The sequence below is a fragment of the Vombatus ursinus genome, unplaced genomic scaffold, assembly GCF_900497805.2.
Source record: "Vombatus ursinus unplaced genomic scaffold, bare-nosed wombat genome assembly UNPS02010193.1, whole genome shotgun sequence".
In the NCBI taxonomy this organism is placed as follows: domain Eukaryota; kingdom Metazoa; phylum Chordata; class Mammalia; order Diprotodontia; family Vombatidae; genus Vombatus; species Vombatus ursinus.
Window position 1 is genome coordinate 2,495,264 of NW_020949971.1, and position 24,364 is coordinate 2,519,627.

General features: G+C 56.3%; 1 protein-coding gene across 4 annotated transcripts in view; it reads right to left on the minus strand.

The window, feature by feature from the left end:
* Window positions 1-23,783, minus strand: part of MTUS1 (microtubule associated scaffold protein 1) — a 128,190-nt gene extending 104,407 nt beyond the window's left edge. For 3 of the 4 annotated variants that reach the window (XM_027853640.1, XM_027853636.1, XM_027853641.1), the window contains exon 1: window positions 21,163-23,783. The gene's annotated coding sequence lies outside the window, so the exon portion shown is untranslated. Of the gene's footprint in view, window positions 1-19,896; window positions 19,975-21,162 lie in introns of those variants that run through there. The other variant, XM_027853637.1, reaches the window with a different exon arrangement.
* Between the last annotated feature and the right edge of the window lie 581 nt (window positions 23,784-24,364).

The window sequence follows — 24,364 nt, forward strand, 5'->3', positions numbered from 1 at the left end:
CCTCTCCTAGTCACGCAGCCTCAGATGGGATGGGCTTTATAGGCTGCCCCACCACACAGCTGGTTCGAATTGAGCCCACTTTGAGCTTGTATTCCACTGAGACCCTCTGGCCCTTTTCTAAACAACTGCAATCTCAACCCTGGAGAGTCAGCCATTTAAATTCTGTGCCATCCTCTGCTCCCCAGTCCTCTGCCCCCTCAGCCTATTGCAGCTCTTCCCTCTCCAAACCTCCACTCTGGATTGCTCCCGGCACCTGCCTCCTCCCACTCACGAGCCAATGAATTCAGGCTCCCAGGTGGTGACTGAGCACACTGCACTCACCTTCTCTCAGCTCAGCTAGGCCCTCACTGTAGTTGTTTGTTTTCAACATTCACCTTTGTAAGATTTTGAGTTCTGAATGTCCCCCCTCCCTCCCTCTCCCCTCCCCAAGATGTCCTGCAATCTCTCTGTCTTTCTCTGTCTCTCTCTCTCTCTCCTCACAAATCTTCACCCTTTCCCTATCACTGGTTCGTCCCTCCAGCCTTCAAACAAGTCCAATTTTCTGAGAAGTTAAGCCAGCCCTAACTTTCACTATGTCCTTCCCTCCCACTCCTCAGGTCCTGGCCATCTGACTTATGACCCCCACCACTCCTGAATTGCCCGTGATTTCTCCATCATCAGACCTGCAAGTCTTCTCTCTGTCTCTGCTGTACACCGTACTGCCGCCCAGTTTTGCTTCTTAGAGACCATCTCTATTTTGGGTTTGCAGGATGGTCCTCCCTCCTGGTTCTCCTCCCCCCCCCGGCTGAGTGCTCCCTTTCGGGCCCCTCTACTGACTCATCTTCCAAACCTGATGGTAACCGTGGGTATTCTCCAGGGCTCTGACCCAGGCCCTTCTCTCCTTCTACACTGTCTCTTGGTAACATCTTCAGCTCCTAGGGTTTCACCCCTTCTCCATGCAGGTGACTACCAGACTCCAGCCTGAGCTTCCTTCCCCATCATCCATGGCCTACTGGTCACTTGTCCCAGAATCACCTCCAATCACCACGTTCCAAACAGAACACCAGCCCTTCTGCTGAAGGGGCCTGATCCTGCCACGGTGGCATCACTCTTCTGACCTCCCAGGGTCAGGCTGAACTCCCCACTCTCCCTCAGCCCACGTGTCCACTCCGTGCTCCCCGCCCCTTGCCATTTCTACTCCACACCTTCTCTGAGTGTGACTCCTTCTCTCCACCCGTCCACTCCACTGAGCCCAGCCCTCGTCGCCTCCAGCCTTCATCGCTGCCACAGCCTCCCCCTGGGTCTCCCTGCCTCCAGCGCGCCCTCCACACTGCTGCCGGTGCTGTGACTTCGAGCCGGTCTGACCACGTCACTCCCCTGCCTGGCCCCAATCTACTCTTCCGGTTTCCTCTCTGTAATCCCTCCACATCTCCTCTGCTTCCCCCACGTCCCATCTGTGCATTTGCCCCGCCATCCTACATGCTGGAGTGCACCTGCCCTCCTCTCTGCCCCAGGGCCTCTCTTCCTCCAAGATGCGGCTCAAACACCACCTTCTGCAGGAAACCTTTCCTGGTGCCCTCCCTCCCAGACTACCTTGTGTTTATCTGTGGTGGACATCTAACTTCTCCAGACTGGCCTAGTTCTGTTGAGGCACCACCATCTTTCCAATGCCCTAGACTTACCACCTCACTACTCCTATGTCCCATCAATGGCCACATCTTGGCTTCCACCTCTGAGCCCTCTCTCCCATCTGTCTGTCTATCTGTCCCCTTTTGTCCCCTCCCATGGCCAGCCCCCTATATCAGCCCTTTTGGTCAGCCGGCCCTGGACCGCTGCTCGAGCCCTCTGCCCAGTTGGGCTGCCTCCGTCTCCCCACATGGCTGGCTGCCAAGATTTTCCTTAACCACAGGTGGGACCATCTTGCTGCCCTTCCCCCTCAATAAAGTGCAAAATGGTCCCAGGAACAAATAGAAATTTTTCTGATTGGCACTTAAAAACCCTTCGCAACCTGGCCCTTCCCTGCCTTTCTCATCTATATGGGCCTTGTTCCTTCCACCTTCTCTAGGGTCCAGCCACACTGGCCCCCTTGCTGGCCCCCTCATGCACTAGATGCTCCATCTCTCATCTCTGTGACTTTGCACTGGCTGTGCCTCATGCCTGGCATGCCCTCTCTCATTACCTCAAGCATCACCTCCTGCGTGAGACCTTCCCACGTGCCAGAAACATGGAATTACAGCATCTGACAATGGCCACCCAGGCCAGCCCCTGCCTGAAGGAATCCCCACTCTAGCACCGGATAAGGGTTCGTCTGGACTCCGTGGGCAGGTGTCCCATGGCAGCCCAGGCCGCTGGCCCCTCGGCATGGGGAAGGTTCCTCTTGACCACAAGCCTAACCCTTTGCAGCTTCCCCCTTGCTGCTGGGTCTGCCCTCTGAGGACACACAGGACAAGGTGAATCCTTGTTCCCCGGCCCCTCAGACATAAACATGGGCCCCTCTGCTGCCAGAGGCTTCCCCCCGCTGCAGCTAGGACTTCTGTGTACCTTGTACCTGCCCCCACACGGACTCGTTCTCTCCCCTGCTAAGTTCTCTGAGGGCAGGGTCAGCCTTGTATCTCTACCACCAGTGCTCGGGACGGGGCCATAGACTGGGGGCTCGGGACAGAGTCTGGGGCGGACTGGGGGCCCGACACAGACTGGGGGGGATGGAGCCTGACACAGACTCAGGGATCCACTGACAGTACCCTCTATATTTTAGCCCACACGGTGGTCTTGCTGTTCCCGGAGCCAAGGCCTGGAATGCGCTCCCTTGCTGAGGCATCCAGGAGGCCGCCTCCTACAGGAAGCCTTTCCTGATTTCAGGTTGTTAGTGTGCTTGGTCTCAAGCTATCTGGCACATACTGACCTGTGTAAATGTGGCTATGTGGCTACCGCCCTCCCCCCAACAACCACCAGTAGAATATAAGCTGGGGCGGGGGAAGGAGCTGCCCCTGTTTGACCCTTATATCCCCGGTGTATACAGCAGGCGCTCACCAGAGGGATTCTGCAGCCCGGTCACTCAGGGCAGGAGTGTGGTGGTGCCACTGGAGGGGAGGACAGGCTGGGGCAGAGATGCCAGGCAGGCAAGAGGGAACCGGGCCTGAACCAGGGTGGGGACGGCCGAGGGAAAGCTGTCTCCAGGCCTGACAATTAATTATATGATGGGAGGGAAAGCAAGAGTGGCGGTTTCTTTGAGAAGCTGGGAGGAGAGAGTCGGGAGAGACCTGGGACTCCATGAGGTGGCTACCCCCACCCTTTAGACATGAGGAAACGGAGGCCAGCTGCTTTGAGGTGTCTAAGCCAGGATTCGATTCCAAGACCACTCTGCCTTGACCAACTCAGCCATATACAAGGGCGCTGAGACGTGCCCGCAGACTCCAGAGCACAAGAGGCTGTGGGAGTGGGAATCAGCCTCCGAGCTGGGGGCTGCCCACCCTCCCTGACCTCCCGCAGAAGCCTCAGTCCTGAAAATCCTTCCAGGCCCACCCCCAGGTGGGCACCTGGGGGCTCAGCCCTGTGCCGGGCGCTCCTGGGGGAGCTGACCACCTGCCTCCTCGCCAAGCCCAGACTCAAAAGGACCTGTGAGCAGTCGGCAGGAGGGGCTTGGCCTGGGGTCTGCCCTTGCTTCACTCACCCCACCATCTCTCAAGGGGACCCTACGCTCCACCGGCGGGCCGGCCAGGGCCAGGACCCCGGCCTCCTCTTCACCAGCGCGATCCCGGCCGGAGTCGGGTCTCTGCCTCTGGTGGCCCAGACTCCAGGGCTCTCGGGACGCCTCCTCAGGCTCCTCCCAGAAAGCTCCGGCCGAGACTGTGCTCAAAGGGCCCGTTTGTCCGGCACCTTCAAACAATGCTCCTCTGTGACATCAGGCAGCTTGAAAACACAAGAAGTGCCTTTCCCTTTCTGCTCTGGGGCCTCCTGGGGCTTCCTAGAAACATCCCAGCCAGCCCAGTGCTGGCTGAGAGACCCCACCCTGGTGCCCCCAGAGCCAGGAGGGCCTTGGGGGCGATGGGCTCCTGGTTACCCTCCTCGTCCTCCCCCTCCCTAATCCAGGACAGTAGTTTGTCCCCCCACCCCCTGCCTGGAGCACACACACATACACACACGCACACACACACACACACACACACACACACACACGCACACACACGCACGCATGCACGCCAGCACTGCTATTTTTAGGCCTCTGGCCTCCAAAAGGCGGCGCTCCACCAGACCCCAGGGCCCCCTCCCTTTCCCTCTCCCTGCCTTCCCTCATCCACCCTGGAGCAGGACAGGACAGCCTACGAAATGAAGGTCTGGAAAACTAACCCAGGCCCACAAGACCCCACTGCAGCCACAGCCGGACCACCCAAGCTCCATCTGTGGACAGGTCCTGCCCGTGGGAGCCACGGGTCAGTGGGAGCCAAGGTCCACTGAGCCCCTCCCACCTTCAGGACCCTGCCAGGCTCCCACCAGCGTCGGTGACATGGGCAGGACTCTCAGAACGGGAGAAAGGCCGAGGATGCAGAGAAGGGAGACATTGCCTCCAAGCAGGAGCGCCAGGCTGCAGGATGGCACCTGGCCCACACCGCCCATCAACCCCCTTCTCACTGCTGCCATCCACACGCCTCTGGGCCCCTCCCTCATCCCCAGGAACAGGATTACTAACAACTGACACGGATGGGACCTTCAAAAGCTGCACAGGCAGCCCGGTGAAAGAGGAAGCCGTGACTATCCCCATTTCACAGGTGAGGGGACTGAGGCTCAGAGGGGTAAAGAGACTTGTGCATCCGAGGACCAGGGACAACTGATCCCTCATCGGGGCAGCGGCAGGGTCAGACAGAACTGCGGCAGCGGTCTGGGACATCGGGCAGTGCTGGGCAAGGCCCCCCAGCTGCCTTTCCTCCTCTTCTTCCTTGTCCTCCAGCCTGGCCCGAGAAGCCTCACTAGGCAGAGCTGAAGGGCCCCCCTGCACTTTCTAAGGTGCCTTCAGGATAACCTCATACTGCACAGAATTCACTCAGCCCACTTCCTAAGCACCTACTAAGTGCAAAGCGGCCTCTCCCAGAGATTCTAAGATCTAGGATTCCGGGATCTGTTTTCCCCGGAGGAGCTGGAGGACATTGGTTAAACACACGTCCACCCCCTTGGTACAGCTCAGAAGCCTTCATCTATGCCCCGTTTCCCCGGAGCCCTCAATTTCGTCAGCAGATTTCAAAGTGATTAGAGAAAGGAAGGAGAATTTCACCGAAGTCAGCTCTATGGGGACATCGGGCTAGGAATGATGGGAAATTCTCCAGAATAAAATTCGAAGGACACAAGGAAACATCAGATGAGGAGGAAAACGGAGAGTTCTCTGAAGAGACCCACCAAGACTTACAAAACTCACAGATCAACACGAATTATTTGGAGACGTCCAGAGGAGGAGGGGCGGGAGATGCAAGGCTGGGGACGCTCTGTGACAGGTCAATGAGGACGGGGTCGGGAGCCCTAAAGCCAGGGGAGCTCAGGAAACAAGGGGAGGGCTGCCCTGGCCCTTTTCTCTCCTCCCTCTGCACTCTCTCTCGGTGACGTTCTCAGCAAACACAGCTTTAACTCCCGTCTCTGTGCAGGTGATTTCCTGGCCCATACATCCCGGCCAGCTTGCTCTAATGACCCCCAGTGCCCCGTCACCACTTCCCTGTTGGACATTTCACACTCGACCTGTCCACAACAGAACTCATCATCTTCCACCTACCCCCACCAAAACCTCCTCTCTAAAATAACGAGAGAAGATTATAAAGTGCTGGCTATGTGGTATCGTTCAGTCACATCTGACTCTCTGTGACCCCGTGGACCATATCATAACAACACTGACCATGGGGTTTTCTTGGCAAAGATACTGCAGTGGTTTGCCATTTCCTTCTCCAGGGGATTAAGGCAAACAGAGGTTAAGTGATTTGCCCAGGGTCACACAGCTAGTGAGTGTCTGAAGCTGAATTTGAACTCGGGTCTTCCTGACTCCATGCCCAGCGCTCTATCCACTGAGTCACCTAGCTGCCAGTACACAGTAGGTGCTTAATTAATGCTGCTTCTTCCCCTCTTCCAACCACATGGGTCTCCACGTCCCTGTCCCCTGGGTCTTGCCATTCACCTCTGTGACTTTCCTCCTACATGTTCAGGTCTCTCCTGACTCTGCCATCATCCCAGGGGCAGGCTCTCAGCACCCCCAACCAGGACTGTTGTGGCAGCCTTTCAGCTGGCCTCCCTGCCTCCAACCTCTCCCCATCAGTCATTGCTGGCCACACCATCTTTCTAAGAGGTCAGGCCATGACACTACCCTCCTCAAACAGCTTCTGGGACTTCTTCTTGCCTCCAAGATCAAATTAAAACGCCCCCAGTTGGGAATTAAAGCCCATCACAGTCTGGACCCAGCCTCCTCCTCATCTTTAAAAATTCTAAACCTAACAAACCCAAATGTCAGGAGCATTTCCATATGCCCATAGAACAGAAGAAGGGGATTATACGTGAATCTGTAGACCTGAATTCCATCAAGCCTGCTCTGCAAGCACAGATTCCCAACAACGCCGCTTTCCAAGCTGTCCTGAGGGCCAGACTCTCTTTCCAGGCTTATTATATGTCAGTCTCCTCGACAGGCTCTGAGATCCAGCTCCACGGGCCACACAGGCCACATCTCCTGCCTCCAGGCCTTTGCACTGGCTGTGCCCCACACCTGGAATGCTCTCTCTGCTAACTCCACCTCTTCTTCTCAGTTCAAACACTACCTTCTACACGAGGTCTTTGCCACCCTCCCCGTAGCGCCCTTTGTTAAAATTAACAGCGATTATTTTGGATATGTAAGGATGGGGAGGTGTGGGAGGGGTCAGCTGAATCAGTCACCCCACTGTAACTGAAGTGAATCATAAGATGCCGTACCAGGACACCTTTATCAGGGGAAGAAGACAGTGAAACGGTCTGATCCAGCTGAGCAAGGCCTAACCCTCTCCATGGTTTCAAAAGCACTAAACTGATATAGGCCTCGTCACACTTAGTGGATCCTCCAGAACATACTGAGCCAGCATCCAAGTGTCTGGCAACTTGGAGGAGAAAGCAGGTCTGCCAGGCCCCAGAGAGAAGACCACCTGGAGGAGGACGGGGAAAGAGCCTCCTTCCCCACCCTTGACCTGAGGATGGCCTCCAACCTCACAAGGCCGGAGGATCTGAACTTCTGTCCACCTTACTTGCAGCACCCCAGAAGTGACTGTCGGCAGCGTTAGCATCAGGAACTGAGGACCAAAGAGACACATGGAGCAAAAGCGACCTTGGTGCTACAAGGAAGCCACAGTGTACCCACGGGGGATGTCCCGAGGGCCCACAGAGTGAAGAGAGGACTTCAGCAGCCAAGAGCTGCAAGTTAGCCCTTCGGCCTCAAGTGCTTTCTAAGTCTGAGCTCCCTTCCCCCGGACACGGACAGTCAGAGGAAGATTCGTACCAAGTATTCTTACCGTCCACCTTCATAAATGCCCTTTCAGAAAGCTGGCGAGTTGGTATCAACGGATACTCACTGGAGAAGCTCCATCGATGGGGGCTCACACGGGCATGCACGGAGCAATAACAGATGATACAGCCTTGGGAAAAACCACCCTGCTAGCTGTTCTGAGAGCCACAGAAGCAGGGACGGGGAGCTGCCACCCTGGCATCCTCTCAGGAAGGACCCGAAACATGCTGGAAAGGCTCCCTGCCCCCGGCACCTCGCCAAGAGGCAATTCCCATGGCGACACAAAAACGTCGTAGGTTTTCCTCAAACCCGGAATCAGGCACACAAGTAATCTCGGCAGCCAGGAGAGGGGATTACCCAGAGAGATCACGCCCGTGCCACCTTTCACCCTAGAACTTGGGACCTAAGCGATAGAATTTAGTCATATCTAAAATGAGGGAGGCGCCAGGCCATCCCATTGGCCTCATCCAGAGACCCAGAACAAGGTGAGCAGAGAGGGGAAGGTGCTGGAGGAGGCTGGAGGCCAAAGCCCAATTCCCTTCTTAAGTGAATGAATGGACAGCACTTATTAAGTGCTTATTGTGTACAAGCACTGTGCTAAACATTAAGGAGACAAAAGGGAGGACTGTCCCTGTCTCGAGGGGCTCCCCTCCTCCTGGACCTGTCCATGGTTACCCAGCTCGTAAGTGGCCGAGGCAGGACTGGAACCCAGGTCTTCCTTGTCCCAAGCTCATGCTCTCCCATGCTGCCTCTAGGTCTCTGAAGGACTGCCCCTAGAAAAGAAGGGCCGGCCTTCTTGCCACCAGAATTCAGAACTCGGCACAGAGGGCTGGGAGCTACCTACCACCCCGTTTAGTTTAGACACCAGGAAGAAAAGGCTTGGGGAGAGAGCTGTCGGAAGGAGAGGAAGGGGCGTCCCCACCATGGGTGTCTGAGCAGAGGTCCCCGAACCCCAGAATATCAGGGGTGCCAAAGAGGGGATTCTTGAGGATATGGGCTGGATGGGAGGGCTTCTGACGTTATGGGAGGGACAGAAAGCAGAGGAGCAGAGAAGCGAAGCGAAACACCTGCTTGAATTCAAGAACTTATTTTAAATCCCCTTTTCTGGGGGGGCGGGGCTGGGCCAGAGAGCTACTTCTAAAAGGAACACCTTCAGCACGTCCCAGCCCAGCCCGGCCCATTCCCCCAGGGCTAGGCTCCCTGATCCCCAGAGTTGCAACATGTCTTCAAAGTCCACTTGGCTGAAATAGAATAAATTTTCCATTCCTTCCGTGCCAAGGACACACGGTGCACCCGAGGGAGAGCCGGCTCAGCTCCTCCCCCTCGGCCACCGCCTCCTCCCCCTCCCCCTCCTCCCCCTCCCCACCCCCTGTTCCCCAGGAACGGCCAACTTCCTGCTACCTGCCTCTGGGCTAAGGAGCCCAGGTAGGGCTCTTCTCAGAAGGTCCGAGCTTCTGACCCGCAGAGCCGTGCTCGTCACCAGCCCCTGCCCAGCGGCCGTCTCCCATCTGGCCAAAAGCAGCAGCCTGGAGAGAGCCGGTCAGCCCTAAAGATAGCACGCTGGACATTCCTGCCGCCACCGCCTGGGCTGGAGAGCTCCCTGACCTTTACCGAAGGGGAACCAAGGCCCGGGACGGAGGGAGGGGGATTCCTCCCAGTTCTATCGCCCCTGGCTCCCCTTCTCAGTCCTTCCCAATCCTGGGCTGCTTCCAACTGCCCCCTGCTCCAAGGCCTCCCTGCAAATCAGCAGCAGTGGACAAGCGCAAGCTTGCTCTGAAGGGACAGAAGTGACCGGGCTCTGCAGGGCCGGGTGACGGGCTGGAGGACCCGGAGGGGAAGGAACCCGAGGCTTCGCCCAGCCCTTTCGAGCCAGGGGGCTGGGAGCCTGCTGATGCCCCAGGAGTCAGGATGGTGCTCATTGTAAAATCCTGCTCTCTGGTCCAAGTTGGGCAAAGAACAGGCCCCGACCCATCCCTCTAAGCCTGTTTAGCTCCTCTCCCACCCCCTTCTCCTCGCAGGATGCCAACTCCCTCAAGTCAGGGGCTGTCTGCCATGGGGTTGTATCCCTGGAGGGTCTTAGCACAGTGCCTGGTATACCGCAAGCACCTAATAAATGCTATCTCATTCATTCCTAAATGTATGACTTCCCTCCCATTTCAACAGCAACGACGATAGTCTGATAAGAATTTATTGAGTACCTACTGTGTGTCAAGGACTGGGGCAGGTGCTGGGGGATATAACTAGAACTTCAGAAATGAGAACGCACAGGGAAATCCCAGCAACCAAACTCTGCTAAGTGTTACTGCGTGCTAGTTCTGAAGCAGAGAGCCCAAAGACCCCGGCACCCCCGGGCCTCAACCTCGGGCTCCTTGCTTACCATCGTTCACTGGGCAAGGCCCCTCACCAGATGGGGTTCCCTGCTGGGAAACGAGAAGGATGAAGCAGACCACCCCAAGATCTGCTCCAACTCCCAACGTGGCCATCTCAGCGCCGGACACCCACGGGCAGCACGAGCTCGCCCCGTGGGAGCTGACGGCACGCCCTTCCTCCCCACCACCTCTCCTCCAAGACCGCCTTCCTCATCCAGCCAGCCAGGTGGCCGTCGTCCTGCACTAATTTTTAAATTGTATTTTTCTGAGGTCGCCATGATCGCTTTTGTCTCCTTCCTCCCCCACCACCTCTCACACCGAATCAGTTGGTAAGGGTCAATGCCACCTCTTCAGGCATCTTCCTTCCCCCTCTCTGCTCACATGGGCCTAGAGCAAGCCTTCATCGCCTCTGCCCCACAGCAGCCTCCTAACTGACCTCCCTGCCTCCAGCCCAGCCCTCTCCACAGAGCAGCCATTCCTAAGGCACAGGCTTGCCTGGCCCACCCACTCCCCTGCCCCTTCTTTGTGATTAGATATCTGGTCCCCCTGGGCCCTCTTCTCTCCCTAGACTCTGCCACTGGGTGCCTCCATCGGCGACCACGGGCTTCCACGTCCCCTCTAGGTCCAGGCCTCATCTCCAGCTCCAGGCTCTGCCCACAGCTCCCACGCCTCATAGTTAGCCGCCAGATGGAAGGCTCAGGAGAGGCGTCTTCTCAGATTCGGCCCGGCCATGGCTGAACTGTTTACGCTTCCCCTGGAGCCCATCTGTGTCCCATCGTCCTCCCAGTCCTCCAGGCAGCCCCTGAAGGTCAGCCTCACTCTCCCTCTCCACAGGGCAGATCAATGACCCCACCATCTTGAATCTACTCCTCAGTGGCTTTCACATCAACTCATCTTCTGCACTGCCCAGTTCTCACCTCAGGGTGAGCCTCCTCACGTGTCTCCTGCCTCCAATCTTCCCCCACTTTGCCCCCCCAACCCTCCTCTCCAACAGCTCATTTCCATAAACTCCAGGGGTTCCCTTTCTCCTCTGGGGAAAACACAAAAACTCCCGCTCCCTCCCCCACCTTTATTCCCCTCTGATCCACCCTGTTTCCCCACAGCGGCCCTTCCCCACCTTCTCTTCCATTCCCCAGCACCCCCTTTTCTACCCTCCCAGCCCAGGACACCACTTCTCACTTTACCCCCCAAAATGAGGCTGTTTGCCAGGAGCCGCCTCTTCTCCTTCCTCCACATCCCACAACCCCTTGACCTCAAGCCTCACTTTCCCCTCCTTTCCCTTCGTCTCTGCTCAAGGTCAATCCCTCACATGAGGCCTTGGGCCCCTCCTCTCCCACCTTCTGCACACTGTCTCCTCAATCATCCCCTCTCACTCCTCTTCAGCCTCTTTCCTATTGCCTTCAAAGACGGGCCCTTTGTTGGCTCAGTGCAGAGACCGCTGGGCCTGGAGTCACAAAGACTCATCTTCCCGAGTCCAAATCTGGCCTCAGACACTAGCTGTGTGACCCTGGCCAAGTCACTTCCCCCGTTTGCCTCAGCTTCCTCATCTGTAAAATGGGCTGGAGAAGGAAATGACAAATCACTCAGTATCTCTGCCAAGAAAACCCCAAAAGGGGTCACGAAGAGTTGCACACGCCTGAAAACAACTGAACACACACCACACAACTTCAAAGATGCCCACGTCTCCCTCATCCTTAACCAAATCCAGACCTCTCCACTAGGCCCTGGCGTCCCAGCGAGCTATCATCCAATGTTGCTCTTCCGTTTTGGCCTCCTCAGCCAAACTTCTAGAGAAAAGACAAAGCCCGCCTGTTATCGCTCTATCGTCTTCCTCTTGTGACTCTCTGCAATCAAGCCGGCTTCCACCGTCACTCGGCTGAAACTCCTCCTCATTTTCAGACATGGCGGTCTTCTCTTTCCTCTGTGACCTGCTCCATCCCTCTGCTCTTGACCGCCCTCTCCTGCTCCATCCATTCTCCTCTCTGGTTTCCATAACACTCTTTTCTCCTGGTCCTCCTTTCCGCCCGGCTCGCTGCTCCTTCCTGGCCCCCATCACATCACCCCAGCATTCCCCAAGGCTCCTCTTCCCTTCTCTCTCTCCACATTCCCTCAGTTATTACTGTGTTGCCGGGGGTTTAATTCCCTTTATGTAAATGACGCATAATTCAGCCTCTCCAGCCCTGTCTCCATCCTGAGACTTGGTCCCACATCACCAACTTCAAGGAGAAATGTCCCTGAAGACATCTCAAACTCAACATCCCCCAGACAGATGTTACAGAACTCATTACATCTTTCATCCTGAACCCTCTCTCTTCCACACTTCCCCATATCTGCCCAAGGCACCACCATTTTCCCAGGCATATAATCAGCCCCTTCAGGTCCTTCCTCCCTCTCACCCTACACATCTAACCAGTTGCCAAAATGATGCTCTTTCTAATAACTCCGTGCATGGCCTGCGACTCCTGAGCGAGTGGCTGAGAGATTTCTGAAGCAGAGAAGAGCAGCAGAAGGGCCAGGCTTTGAACGGCCAACGGGGGCCATGACCCATGGGGGAGGGGTGCCCCAACGTGTCCCTCCGTTCTCACCCCTTAGGCCCCCAGACACTCTCAAGGGCCAGCCTCTCCGGCGACATGGTCTCTCCCCAGTCGAGCTGAGATTCCGTCTTGCTAACAGAGGGCTTTCTCTGACCCAGACTAATCTGTATGATTTCCCCAATGACTGTTTTACCACTTGCTTTGATAAATAGCTTTGCTCACCATCCCTGTCTTTGTGTGGTAAGTATCTGTGGGAGGAGAATGACCAAGGAAAGCAGCTGTCCTGAACCCCCCAAATCTAAGCGTGGCCCCAGAATCCAAATATCTCAAGTATGGTGATTGAGCACCTAGTATGCACCAACCACCATGCTAAACCTCGGGGATACAAAGAGACAAAAGAAGTCCCTGCCCTCCAGGAGCTTACAATCGAACGGGGAGACGGCAAACAAATAAGCATGCATTAACCATGGTAGACAGGATAAATAGGAAATAAGTAATATTTATATAGATCCGCACTGTGTTTACACTTTCAAATAAAATCCTGAGAGGTGAGATTGTTTCACTTTTGTCTTTGCACCCCCAAGTGCCAAGCCCAGTTGGCCCTTAATAACTGAATGACTTTACCACCTCACTGCAGGCTTCCTATAGAACATTATTCCCCTTCACGTGCTGTATTCAACAACCAGCCCTCCAGAGCCATCAGGGCAGCTGCAGCACACCCTGATGGGGAGCCCTGCAGGCACCTGGCTGGGCAGAGGATGTGGGCAGGCAGCCACACACCCAGAACCAAAGAATGGCTTCAGAGAAATCAAGCATGTCACCAGGGAAAGGCGAGGGAAGCCAGGGGTGGCCGCCCGGTGTCCTGAGAGGTCAGAAGGAAGGCCGGCAGCACGCTGGGTGGACTCCCTGCGGCAAGCCTAGGGGAGGACACGGGCAGAGTCTCCTGGATAAGCCGGGCCCTGCACTGCTCACTGTGGGGAAGTCACGCCAGGGGGATCCTGAGTCAGAACAGCTGTGCCTGAGTCCCAGTGCAGCCACTCACTTGCGGGGTGACCCTGAACAAGTCCCTTTACCTCCCAGGGCCTCAGTTTCCCTGTCTGTCAGACGGGGGGGTTGGATCATATTTGCTCCTTGGGCCTCAGTTTCCCCTTCTGTCAGACGGGGGCCGTACTCAGGAATCGTGGTGGGCCTTTCCAGCTCTACACACCCTGTGCTCAAATGATCCCGAGGCCCCTTCCAGCGCCTTACTGCTCCAGCAAGCAGAGTCCTAACCAGGCCCGACAGCCACCGCCAGTGGTTTGCTCAGCACTCGTAGCCACAGCCCGAGTGGTTCCAAGGCATGATGCGCTTCAGCCCAGGTGCAGTGTGGATTTAAATGGCCTCCCCAGAGAAGGAAGAAGAAATACGGGTGACCCCCGAGGGCTGGCCCCAACCACTTCTCCTCACGCCCGCCCAGTCCAGGGTCCTGCCCAGCTCCTCGGGCCACCCCCAGGAAGAAAGTGGATCTATTGCACGCTCAAGCCGCCTGGCCAAGAAGGGGGCCCAGCCTCCTCGGCCGTCACTCACCCCCTGAGCTCGTGCTCAGACCCGGTCACCGGGGGAAGCCCAATCCTGACCCTCGGCATGGAGCTCCAGCTCAACCCAGTGCTTCAGTTGAGTCCCCTCCCCCACCTGCTCTTCCTAATGAGGTTTCCATCCACACTGTTTCTATTTCTTATTTCTTACCCCCGAGAGCTGAACTGTCCAAGGGAGTGGCCATCAGCGGGTCACGTTCCATCAATTCTGTATTATTGCTTCTGGTTATTTCTGTGTCATGTCCCCCTTTAGAAGGCGAGCCCCTCGAGGGCAGGGACCATGTTTCTGCCTTCCGTGGTGTGCCCAGGTCAGCACCTGGCACACAATAAGTGCTTAATAAATGCTCATTGGCATGCAGTGCCCAGGAGAGCAGAAGACGCAGTAATTAGACAGCACTACCGGGAGGTGAGGGCCAAGCTGCCCTCCCTCCCTGACCACCCCTTGTGCAGCAGACACAAGGCATATGGATCAGCCCTCCAGAAAAGTGGGCATGGAAGCAGGTGCTACCTTCTCCCCAGCTGGCACAGAAGGGATTCGCTGGGGTTAAATATTTCCAGGGCTCCTGGCCCTTCACAGGATCGGGTTTCCATCCAACACGTGGGTGAGACCCACAATGGCAGAGGTGCTGGGACCAGGGCAGAGCAGGAAGCCACCAAAGGCTGCAGGCTCAGCTGCTGGCCCATTGGAGGGTGGCAGTGTTCTGGACTTTGGAAGATCGCCTTGGCAGGTCACCCGTTTACACAAAAAGTTAAACATTAAATTTCTTTTTAAAAAACTAATCACAAATCTGTACTTTCCTGTGGCTCATACGGGCCCTCTGTCCTAGCCAAGGAAGCAGATGCTGCTCTCCCAGGTCCCTGCCCCGGCTCCAGGACCCTTGGGAGACGGCTGAGTTCCAGCCCCCTCTCAGAGCTACATCTGTACCCAGGCACCCCTGCTGGGAGTGAGTGCGAGACACAAGGCCGGCCTTGCCCTCTGCCTGCACCTCAAGGCCACCCGACAGCGTCACAGGAGGAGGCTGGGGCACAACCCCGCCCAGCTTGCAGGGACTGTTCCTAACCCTTCCCTTCTGAGTGTCCAAGAAACCTCAGGCCTACCCCAGGCACAAGCAAAGGTGCCTCTGAGGTCCAAACACAGAGAGAGCACTGGACTTGGGCTCAGGAAGACCTCAGACTCGTACCAGGACCCTGGACATGTCCCTTCCCTCTCTGTGCCTCAGTTTCCCCAGTTGTCCAACGAGGCCCCGATGGCCTCTGAGGTACTATCTCGCTCTGGACCTGGGCCCCATTGTTCAAAAGAGAACGCTCCCATCTAGTTTACGTTTCTAATTCACTCGGCAAACAAGGTTTCACCAGGGACCCCCGCTCAGGTCAACATCTTCATGCATGCCTGGACACAGCACAGGATGCACTGCCCTGCAGGGGGCCACCTTCAGGACGGGCAGGCCAAATCCAAGAAGGCGAAGTCTGAAAATGGAGCCTCACAAGCTCAGGACCGGAGAGGCACAGCTAGCTGGCAGCCTGTCTGACAAAGATCTGAAAGTCTCAGTGGCCCACATGCCCCTCGAGTCAACCTCAACACACAGGGCAAGAAAAATAGCTGACCAGACTTGAGGCTGCTTTAAGAGAGGTGTGAGGTCAGGCCCTGGTCAGAGCACACCTGGAGGGCTGAGGTCAGTTCTGGGCCCACATTTTGGGGAGGTGCCAGGCCCCGGAGCACTGATGAAAAGAATTAAAATGGCCTGAAATGAATCTGCTTCCTCGGCATAGAACAGAGGGCGTGTATTAGCCACAGGAAAGTAGAGATTTGTGGTGGTTGTTGGGTTTTTTTAATAAATGTATTTAAAAAGAAATTTAAAAAGAGAATGCTGCTCCTTCAGGGCACTCCTTCCCCTCCAGCCTTCTCAGTGGCCTCCATTAGCAAATCAGAAGTGGGTCAGCGGCTGCCTAAAATCCCTTCTAATTCCTATTGCCATGTGCTAGTCCTGAAGTCAGGAGGACCCGAATTCAAATCCTGACTCAGACACTTAATAACTGTGTGACAATAAATAAATAAATAGAAATAAAAATTTAAATTTAAATTTAAATTTAAAAAAAAGAATCTGAGCCCCTGGGGGCAGCTAGGTGGAGCAGTGGATAGAGCACCGGCCCTGAAATCAGGAGGACCTGAGTTCAAATCCAGCCTCAGACCAAACACTTGACACTTACTAGCTGTGTGACCCTGGGCAAGTCACTTAACCCCAATTGCCTAAAAAAAATAAAATAAAATAAAATAACTGTGTGACTTAACCTCTGCCTCAATTTCCTCATCTGTAAAATGGGCATAATAATAGTAGCTAACTCCCAGGGTTGTTGCAAGGTTGTATATATATATATTATATATATATATTATATATATATAAATATATACACATCTCTCTCTATATATATGTATGTATATATTGTTAGTTGTTTTCTTATTTGGAAGGGGCTGAGAGGAGTCACTCGCCTCCCAGGGAGGAGGTGGGGTGGGGAAGAGCCCTGCCCCCGGAACCAGAGGACTTGGGCTCAAAACATGCCTCTGATGCTTACTGACATGTGTGACCTTAGGCCGCCACTGAGCCTCTCTGCATCTCTGTTTCCTCACTGGGCAAATGGGGGTTGGACCAGAAAGCGTTCCTAGGTTCCCTCTGGGCCTCAGTTTCCTCAACTGTAAAATGAGAGAGTTAGAATCCATGGTCTCCGAGTTCCCTTCCAGCTCTAGAAACCCATCTGTGACCTTGAGTAAGTCTGGCTTGGCCTCAGTTTCCTGATCTGTAACACGAGGTGGTTGGCTAGATGACCCTGGGGGTTTCTCCTCCCTCCAACTCTACATCTGTGGTCTAGTATTTGTCCTTGGGCAAGGTCATGCCAGTCCCTGCCCCTGTCCCAGAGAAGTTGCCTTCTCTGTAAAATGAGGGGGGTGGCCTCTGCAGTCTGTCCCAGCTCCAGGCCTGAGATCGTTACCTAGAGGGACCCCCATTCAAAGGGCTATGCTTCTCCAAAGTGCTCCAGGCGGCTCCCCTGGCACCTGCGTTCCTGTGCTCCTCTGTGTCATGCACAGGCCTCACCTCGACTGTCCGTCACCCGCCTCTCTAATGCACCTATTGTGCGTCAGAGTGGGTTTGAGTCTTGTTGGCCCACTGGCCTCCTCCAGCCCTAGGTTGTGTGCTGCAGGACTGAGAGGCAGTCTGGGCAGCTCTTTTGTGCCCCAGTGAATCAGACTAGAAAGAGCTAAGAAGGGCCTGGTTATCAGCCTGAAGGGACGATAAGAAGCTATAGGTGGTAGGGGAAACATTCTCCTTGCCCATCCTCTTTATCACCGTTACGTGCTTCCCTAGGATGCTGGGGGCCACCACATTCCTCACTGAGAGACAAAGTCCACCAGGCTGGTCTTCTCACCCCTGGCCCAGTTCAAAAAGCCTCTACTTTTCTCCCATGGTAGGCCCCAGCAGACTCTGTGTGGCCTTCAAGGCCTCAGGGCCATCTCTATAATCCATTCACATCAGGCTAGAACTTTAGGGGAAGAAATTCAGGGCCAAAAAAGGCAGTCTCACTGTGAGTCATAGAAAGGCCAACCATCAGAGAGAAGGAGGGCTCTCACAGAGGGACAGGCCACAGGGCTGTACTGAATGTTGCCATGAAAATGTAAAGTCTTACAGATCCTGGAAGGTCCCTAGCACACTGAGTGGTCGTAAGAATAGTAACAAACGCCCTGCCCCATGGCCATGAAGGCCTTGCCAAGAACTTGGAGGCTGTGGAGAACCTCACAAAGGAAAAGGAACTCTTACAGTCAGTCAGTCACCTATGGAGGTGGGGAAACCAGGCTCCAGAAGAGGCACACAATTGCTAAATGGAGGAACCTGGGTCTCCCCTGGCGATTTCTACACAGCCTCCTGTCTACCAAGGTTTCTGGGAGGGGCAGGAATGGGTGGCAATCTGCTTCACTGGAGAGAGTAACCACCTGAAGGAGATCACGCATCTGAGTCCATTTGGAAGCCCCCACAGAACCCTTTTCTTTCGAGATGGAAAAGTCAGCTTCAGGCCAGCCCTAGTCCAAAGGCCAGCAACACCAAAGTGGCAAAGCAGGCCCTGAGGCTCAGTCCTGGGGAGGGTTTACTGTTTTTGCTAGGTCTTAAAGGCCACACCCGGAATCTGTGTCTCTTTAGCCTCAAGCCAGGGCTCTGGTCCCAGAATGGTTCAACAGGAGAAAGTCATTCATGGCTACAAAAAGCCCAGAAGAAAGGAGCATTCTCAGGCTTCCGAGATTTCTTCCAAATTCCCTGGGCCTCAGTATGCTCACGTGATCAATGGGTAGTCTTCCACTGGGCTCAGAAAAGCCATAAAGTCCCAGACACTGCTCCAGCCCACACCTAGGACAGGTTGGGGGATCCAGGACATGCACAATGGATGTCAGGTCATGGCTTTCTAGGCAGCTAGCTGTGCCCAGCACCGAGCCCGGGGGGGGGGGGGGGGGCTCTGCCCTCCAGCAGCTGGTGCTCTCCCAGACTTAACTACTGAAGTTAGGAGGCAGATCGGCAAGAGCTGACATTGTATCATGGGCCCTCGGGTTTGCAAAGCGTTCCCAAATCCTATCTGGTTCTGTCCTCACACCCCCTGGGGAGGGGGAATAGAGGGGGCGCTGAGGATGCTATGTCACTGTCCCTGAGGCAGACAGAGGTGGAAAGACCTGTCCAGGGTCCCACAGCCAGGATAGTCTGAGGCTGGATTTGAACTCAGGGCTTCCTGACTCAGGTCCAACGCTCTGGGCACCAGCGTCCCTTAGCAGCATACTCTGCTTGACAGGGGAATTCTGGAAGCATAAAAGCCACTCCCCAGAACTTGTGGGGTAGGAAAGAGACAGGTCCCTCTCTCTTAATTAAAGGGAATCCCGAAAGCAGTTGTGGGGGGTGGGGGGATGGGGGTGGGGGGCAGGAGACAGAGCAGACTTAGAGACTACCAGACAGGGGCCAGAATCTGACCTCAGGCCCTTCCTGGCTGGGAGAACCCTCACGAGCAGCTCGGTCTCAGTGTCCCTCAGTGTCCCCATCTGTAAAATGGGGATCATAACAGGCTCCAAGAGGAGGATCCCTGCCTGGGACCCTGAAACCTTTAGCTAAGCTCTTCCTAGGACTGAAGGCAGGGCAGCCAGAGGCAGAGGGGGCCTGTCCGTCACTACGATGCTGCTACAGAAATGGGAGATGCTCCCATTTGGCAGATGCAGAAACTGAGGCTGGGAGCAGTGCTGGGCCCACCCCACCCCCATACACACACTCACAGAGTGCTGGGGTCAGCTGCCACTTTTGAATTCAAGGGCTGTGCCTCGCCCCTAGCCCCTTCCCACAATTACAGGAGGGGAGGGGGCCGGCTGGGGAAACTGACTATCTGCTTAATCACCAGGTCTCAGACGCCCCGGATTATTTGTTAATGAGGAGTCTCTGGCGCTGTCCACACGCAGGATCTCCCCTCGGGGGCTGGCACCAGGGGAGCCCAAGGCGTGAGCAGGGCAGCAAAGACGCCCCCCACTCCTGCGTGGGCTATGTGCCCACGGATCCCCGGGCTCGAGTGTGTCCGCCAGTGCAACTTGGGGCTCTGCTGGCGCACGGGCTGGCTCCGACCTCTCTCTGGGACAGCTGGGTAAACAGAGGCTGGGAGGGAGAAAGGGCTGTAAGCCCAGGCCCCCTGGAGGAGGTGGCCAGGCCGGCTGTCCCTTGGCGACGTGCTCCAGGGAAGGTGCCCCTCTCCTCCCCCTGCCCCCCGGCCTCCCAACACGCGCTCACACACACTCCCACGCGCGGAACCCGAGGCAGAGCGCCCAGAGCCGCAGTCCGTCCCCAGGCTCGGCCCTGAGAGTGGACAGAGCCACGGAGTCACGGGCCTCCCCTCCCCAATAGTCTCCCTCCTCCGCTCCCCTGCCCCGGACGTACCTGGGGGTTCGCGGGGCTGCCAGACGCTCCGTCCTAAAGCCCCGGAGTCCGGGGGCCCCAAGCTCAGCCAGACCCGGGACCAAGGCCGGGCTGGCCGCCCCCTCCCTCCAGCCGCTGCCTCCGCCGATCCCAAAGCGTCCAGCCGCTCCGGGGGCTGCCACGGACGCGCGCCCTCCGTCCGGGGTCACTCTGTCAGCACCTGTGCGACCGCGGCCGCCCCGGCCCCGCCCCCAGGTCCTCCTCCGGGGGCCCCGCCCCCCCGGGTGTCCCGCGGTGCTTGGGGCCCTTCCCCTGCGCTATTGCTGCGTCAGCCGGACCGGAGTGCTGGCCCTGCATTCTGTGGGGTCACTGCGCCCCACGATGGCCCAGCGGGCCCGGATCGCGGCAGAGTTGGGGGTCCCAGCCTGGGGCTGGAGCCCGGCGGCCCAGAGACTGGCAGAGTCCGGCCCAAGGTCACGCAGCAGCCTGGGCTCGCGAGCACGAAGCATGGCTGCGGCTCCTGTGCCCTCCCTCCCGGGCCAGCCCGGCCCGGTCTGTGCAGGGTGCCCAGGGGCAGGGCCGATGCCAGCTCCACGGAGCTCTGACCCTCAGGTAACCCAGCCCTCCCGTCCCGTCCCAGCGCCTATTGTCTGCGCCGCCGGGGAACCTGTTTGACTTCATTTTTTCCGGGAGATACACATGGGGGGTGGGGGGGGGGGGGGGGGCAGGAGAGAAAGCCCAGCCCTGAGCTGAGGGCTGCAGGGATCCCCGGGGCCCCTGGCCGCCCGGTGCTGGCGCCCACCCTCGGGCTGCCTTCTGGGGGGACCTGCCAGCGGCCTTCACCCTGGGCGCCTCAGAAGTCACCCGGTGCCCATTGGGGCAATGCATAGTCGGACCAGAAGTTCAAAGAGCCAGATGAGGAAACTGAGACCCAGGGAGGAGAACCTACTCACCCAAGGTCACACGGGCAGTAAATGGCCGAGCTCGAATTTGAACTCGGAGCCTTTAACTCCAAACCCACCAATCTTCCCGCTGGGCTTGCTTTTACTTGCTAGTTAAATGACCTTGGACAAGTCCCTTTCACTCCCTAGGTCTCAGTTTCCCTCTCTGTAAAACCTAAGACTGTTCAATCACATCTCTAGAGCTAGGGAGGGTCTCAGCCGCCCTCTGGTCCAACCCCCTCATTTTACAGGTGGGGAAACTGAGGCTCTGGGCAGAAGTGACTCGTCCAAGCTCACGCTGCTGAGGCACCACCATCCACAGCCAGGACCCTAGCTCCAGTCCCACCTGCTAGTGTCCCAGGAGCCATCAGCCCCCTTGGAGCAGGGGGTCCTCGGACTTGCCCCAGGATCTTTCGGCAGGGCGTCAGAAAAGGCGGCTTCGCTGCGTGCTGTCTCCCAGCCCAGGCCCGGGACCCGGCCATCCCAGCGAGCCGAGCACCAATTCCTCCATTGTTTTCCTTTGATGGGAGATGAGTGTTACAAGCAGCCACGTGGTCATTAGTCCTTCCCACCGCAGCCTGAGTCACTCACCCCCTGGTATCCGTTCTGGCACTTCCCCGCCCCGCTGGCATCCAGGCATTACAGAACCCTGGGCAGCACAGTTCTCCAGACTGGGGGCTTGCTCCACACCAGGCTGCGAGCCCCCTGAGGGCAGGTCCCAGGCTTCCCCTCAGCGCCAATAACAGCTCCTATTGGTGGAGCCTGGATGGGTAGGTGGGGGGCAGAGGAGCTCCGGTACTCAGGGACCGCCTCCCAGCCCACTTCTCCAAGGCTCCTAAAGTGTTATCCCCTCGGGGAGGTCACCCTCTGCCTCCAATGCCAGGCCAGCCTTGCTCTGTGAATCTTAGATTGGAGGCTCTGGAGTTCTGCATCCCAGTGCTGAGAACACGGGCCCTGCTAACAACGGAGGGAGAGGGTCAGCTGGCCTGCTCTCCTCACAGGCGGCAGCAGCCTCCGGGGAGATCTCGAGAGCCCACTTCCAGACAGGCGGGCACCGCGGGTGCCTGTTTGTGACATGACACCTCTGATGTCTGTCACACCCTCCCCGGACAGCATTCCATTTGGTCGGTCAACAAGTTGACTACCGGCCAGTCATCTTAGGGAGAAGGCCCTCTCAGAGAAACTGAGGCCAGTGCCACACCCTTGCTTTGCCAAACAATCCCTCTACAGAAATGCCAGCCTTGGGTGTTTGACATTTTATGACTAAAGGAAACAACCAAATCATCATCCTCTGCGGGCAGTGACTCACAGCTGGGTCACGGGCTGTGGTAGAGGAAGAGGCGTGCTTGTTGTGAATGGGTGTCCAAAGCAGCCAGCTGTGGGCATCCCTCCTGTGACCAGTGGGAACATGACTGTCCCTGGTCTTCTCCATGCTCTGGGACAGTCTTTCCCAGAGACTCTGTTACCAAGACTAAAAAGTACTTGTTGATCCGGTCACTATTTCCAGGTAAACTGAGTCAGGCAAGAAGGATGCTGTCCATTCACATGGTGCAAGCCGGCTCTCATACCCTCCACTTAACTAGAAGCAGCTATGTGTCAGTGGGTAGAGTCGGGAAGGGCCGAAGTCAAATCTAACCTCTGACGCTTAGCAACTGTGTGACCCTGAGCAAGTCACTTAGCCTGTCTGGCTCAGTTTCCTCAACTGTAAAATGGGGATAATAATAGCACCCACTTGCCAGGTTTGTTGTGATGATCATGGGAGATAATAAATGGAAAGCGATCAGCCCAGCACTCGGAACACAGTAGGTGCTTAATGCTGGCGCCCTTCCCTTCTCTGTGTCCTGGGCTCATCAGCATCCTTCAGAGGGGTGGGAATGAGGAGGGAAGGTCTGGGACCTCCTCCAGGAGCCATCTGATCGGGTATGGCTTCCCCTGATTCTGCGATCTTTTCAGAAGGATCGCTCTCGTGGGCAGGCCTGAAGCTGGCTTTATATCTAGGCCCCAATATTTGGGAAATCGAGGCTGGGCTTTTCTTGATGTTGTCAAGGCGGGGCTTCAGGGTGAAGAAACTGCTGGGGCATCTGAGAGGGGGCCATTTGGAGAGCTGGGGTAGGTAACAAAGGGAGACAGGGGCTGGACCAGGTTCTGAACAGCCATGCCTGGCTACCTGGACAGACTCAAAGCCTGAGCTGAGACTCTGGGGCAGAAGGGAGGGAGAAGGAGTGACCTGACACTCTCCTGTCCATGCAGACTGCTTCAGGGGCATGTTAGGGAGAGTGAGGGACCAGCCTGTGACTGTTGGTGTAAGGAGCTCTCTCTCCCAGGGCAGCAAGCAAGGGCAGTGAGGTGGGGCCCGAGGGAGAAAAGTGATGTTGGGCAGGACCTCCTCACCTGGAAGTGCCCCATGGGCACCCCAATGTGCAGGCTGGATCTGAGTCCCTGAGCCTCAGGCACCCCGACTCCCCAGGGTGAGCTCTGTCCAAAGGTAGCACCCTGTTCATATCCACCCCCACTTGTACCTACCTTCTGACATGTCCAACCCACTAACCCATTCCCTCCATTGCTCTCCTCGCCCAGCACCATCTCTGGGCCCCCACTTCTCCCTACCACACACACTGAGTCCCTGGCACAAATACCACAGGCTGGCCTCCCATCACCCCGGCTCCACAGACAGCCCCCACCCAGGCCTCCCTGATATCTACACACCTTACCCACAAAGCAGCAGGAGTCCAGAGACCTGGACTCTGAAGGGTTCTGGGTTCCAATGCCGCCTCAGGCCCTTCCCAAGCTGTAAGATCCTAGACATGTCACCTATCCTTTCTGAGACACTCTCCTTTCCTCCTCTGTCAAATGGGCCTCATGAGTCTCACTCTGCCTGCTTCGCTCACACATGGGCCATAAACAAGATAGGATAGACAGACATACAGATAGATAGATAGATGATAGATAGACAGGATGGAAAAATAGATACAGCTAGATGGATGGATAGATAGACATAGATAGATGATAGACAAATAGAGACAGGCAGACAGACAGACAGATAGATAGATGATAGACAGGATAGAAAATAGATACAGAGATAGACACAGATAGATGGATAGACAAATAGATATAGATAGATGATAGACAAATATAGACAGGCAGACAGATGGATAGACAGATGGATGGATGGATGGATGGATGGATGGATGGATGGATGAATGGATGGATGGATGGATGATATAAAAGTCCACTGTTACAGGACACTGCTTCACCAGGCTCTGCTGCCCTCTTCATTTCAGTACTTCATGCTGTCAAGGGCATGGTGTGGAGGGATTCAAGGTGTACTAGAGAGACCACCAGACAAGCCCCTTCCTACTCTGAGCCTCACCTTCCAACTGGTAAAAATATGGTCAAAGCCGTGTTTTAATCTTAGCACTAAAGAGGCCCTGTGGTACGACTGAGGGAGCGATGACTCTGTTTTGGGGGAACCTGGATTCAAATCCCTCCTCTGACACTTCTGATCAGGGTGATGTTGGGTAGGTCACTGAAACTCAGCTTCCTTCTCT